The following is a 3,165-nucleotide window of genomic DNA, read 5'->3' on the forward strand; positions in this document are numbered from 1 at the left end:
ATTTAACACTCTGGGATTGCAGGTTTTTCCCTCTAGCCCTGGAACCTTTGCAGTCTGGCTTGGCCCAATTCCACCAGCATCCACTAGCATACAAAATGGCTCTGCTCTTCTTCATTAGCCATGGTTTTCCATCAAGTTCACTCCTACACCAGCCTCACTGTCACCTGGCCTCTCCACTGCTCCTTGAAAACTCCATCTGAAATGAATGAAAGAGATATTGCTGAGATATCCATGGTTGTGACACCACTGAGTCTAAGGGACAATTACCTTTGGGCTCTGGTCACATTTGAACCCCACATCTTCAATGGTTCACTTTGAACCACTCTGCTAACCACAGAGTATCTCCATTTACAGAATTCCAACAGATGATAATACTTTTTTGCATAAATGTGAGCATGTTTTCAGCACTGTCTTTGTATTATGGATGCAGAAGAGGCACTGTACAGCAACTAGCAATGTCCCTGCCCTATTTGTGAAAGAGCCCAGCCAGATTTAAAAAGCATGTTTTCAAAGGACATGCCCTTCTGATTTTTTTTAAGCTCTGTGGCCTTCAGCACCTTCTCTCCCCCTTTCAGCACAGGATGGGCACAGCTATTTGGCAAACAAGAGTCATCTGTGATCTCTTCTCCAGCCAGCCTGGGGCATCTCAGAATGAGGAAGCATAGGTATCTGGTCATGGCCATCTTTCTCAAGGTTCAGTCTCAGAAGAGAAAGCCTCTTTATAATGACTTCTGTATAACTATGGTTTATTCTGACAACCTGACACAATGCTGTAGAGACAGGGAAGCAGTTGGGGACTTGGGCTTCAAGCTGCAGAAACTGAACTAGGTGATTTATTTTTTTTAAAAAAATGACACTGGGGAGGTCAAGGAATCTGATAGCAAAGTTTTTTTTAAAGAGAGAGTGGGAGAGGGAGAGAGAGAGAGAGAGAGAGAGAGAGAGAGAGAGAGAGAGAATTTTTTTAATATTTATTTTTTAGTTCTCGGCGGACACAACATTTTTGTTTTTATGTGGTGCTGAGGATTGAACCCGGGCTGCACGCATGCCAGGCGAGCACACTACCGCTTGAGCCACATCACCAGCCCTGATAGCAAAGTTTAATAAAACCAGGAGCTGGGTTTTGCCAGGTGATTTCAGTGGCCAAAACCCATTTATAGTTCTCACTGAACCCCATTGCTATATGAGCACACTGAAAGCCTTCCTGCTGTTGCTTTGTTGCTGCAAAACAACAAAATGAAGGGGTCCAGTAGGCTGGGTATAGGTATTGGCTGGGAGTACAAATTCTTCACATTCAACTAGGTATTAAAGGATAAATTGAAGTATGCTAAAGAGCAAAGGAAAGGACATTCTAAGTAAGAACACCATTTGTGATCTCACAAAGAAATTTGTGTCCTCTCAGAATCACACAACCGCACTATACCAGGTGCTTTTCTCATCATGTCATTCAATATCTCCAAACCTTTCAAAAATAGTGCCATACTTTGGGAAACTTATTTCATTGTTCCACAAAAATGCTAAAGGCTTCTATAAAGAATTCAAAATATACAGCAGAATACTGCAAAACTGGGCAAGGGGTGGAAATCTTGCCAAAACCCAGTGCCCCAAACACCAGAATTAACATTAGGCAATATCATTTCCCAGGACTTTTTAGTCACATAGATTGGAGGGTGAATAAAAAAAAAAAACAAGGATGGGTAGAAAGAAAGAAAATAATTTGATTAAAATGAGGTTAAATGTGGGCTGGGTTTGTCGCTCAGTGGGAGAGTGCTTGCCTCGTGCACACGAGGTGCTGGGTTATATCAACACCACATAAAAACAAAAAAAAAATAATGGTTAAAATTATAAAAAGTTATTAAATATGAAAAAACAGCATTTTCACTTGAATTTATGGAAAGAAAAAAACAAAATCAGTAAAAGAGAAGTAGCTGCTAACATGACATATTTATTTTCTGATAAAAATGCTTGTTTGATATAAGAATACCCCAATATTGTGATTAACAATGTGTCTCAAAAGCTAAAAAATACCATTAAAAAATCTGAGGATGAGGCTCAGTGGTTATGTTCCCCTAGTTTCAAACACTTGTACAAAAAAAAAAAAAAAGAAAAGAAATAAAAAAGAAAAAAATGTGGTTCCTTTTCCTTATGTTACATATTACAATTTTAGCATTCATTTTTACCTGTTGTGGAGGCTGTGAAACATCAGTCTCTCACACATACGTCTTTGCCCACATCTGACATTTTGCTCTCAGCCTATTGTTTTATGTCAAGGTCTATACTTTACCTGCCACCTCACTTTAATTGGAAATCTTTTAAAATCCTCGGTTTCTCTGGAGGCAGGGTTCATCTTCAGTCCTTGGACCCAGGCTTCTTCCTTCTGTGTTCATTTAGATTCAAGTCTTTTTTGGAGACGACCCACTTCAAAATTGGGAACAGTATGGCTTGCTTAAAATTACTTTCCCAATGTCCCATCAATGCAGGAATTGAGATTGGGACCAGTGTTAGTCTGTTGTGGAACAGTTCTCAGGAGAGCCATGGAAGTCCTGGGATTTTGGACTTGAGTGTTGGCAACAAGAGGAAATATACTCACTCTCTGTGAACATTCTGGGACAGATGAGGGATCCTGGAGATGATTCAGGACTAACTCTGTCCCAAGGGCTCAGATTAGGTACTGTAGAGGTTTTGTGTTGTACTTCCACTCCATCCCCAGAGACCTGAAAAAGAATTGGTGACAAAGATGGCTGGTTCTTTTGACCTGCATTGTTCCTGAACCTGAGGACAATGAACAGAAAGTAGAACAAGGAGAAAAATCAATGCATCTGTCTTTCCACTGCTAGAAAAATGTACCCATCAAATACTGAAAAAGATTTCCTTTTACTTGAAAATCAAAAAGCCCAGTGGTTGGCAGTCTGGGCTGCTATGGCTATCCAGCTATGCCATCATGCCTCAGAACCCTTTCTGTTTTTCATTCTGCAGTCCATTCAATACAGCAATCAGGGGAAAGGGAAGAAGGAAAAAAACAAAGATCTAAGAGGCCCAGTGGCTTCCACTGATATCTCATTGGCCAGCACAGAATCATAGAGACCCCTACCTGCAAATAATATTGGGGAATACAGTTTGTTTTTCATTTTTAGTTTGAGTTTGGTTCTGTTTTTTGGTTGTGGGAAC

Source organism: Marmota flaviventris, unplaced genomic scaffold (assembly GCF_047511675.1).
Source record: "Marmota flaviventris isolate mMarFla1 unplaced genomic scaffold, mMarFla1.hap1 Scaffold_45, whole genome shotgun sequence".
Classification (NCBI taxonomy): domain Eukaryota; kingdom Metazoa; phylum Chordata; class Mammalia; order Rodentia; family Sciuridae; genus Marmota; species Marmota flaviventris.